This window comes from Gavialis gangeticus, unplaced genomic scaffold (genome assembly GCF_001723915.1).
Source record: "Gavialis gangeticus isolate Ggan-Ray unplaced genomic scaffold, GavGan_comp1, whole genome shotgun sequence".
NCBI classification, from domain to species: Eukaryota; Metazoa; Chordata; order Crocodylia; family Gavialidae; genus Gavialis; species Gavialis gangeticus.
The window spans coordinates 44,141,585-44,141,830 of NW_017728992.1; positions in this window are offsets into that span (position 1 = coordinate 44,141,585).

The window sequence follows — 246 nt, forward strand, 5'->3', positions numbered from 1 at the left end:
TTCCTAACCATCGCCCTACATCCCCGAGCAACTGCTGAAATGAGGCATTCCAAAAGAAATGATCACTGAAGTTTGAAATATATCAAGTCTAAGACTGCCTTGTATGTTAATATGAAGCTAAATCAAGTCATACTTCATACCTTATATTGAATGTATGGTCAATTATCTTTCCTAGCATATACAGAACTTTAACTTCTAATAGTCTAAGCAATCAAACATAATCCTTCATAGACTTAAAATTACTTT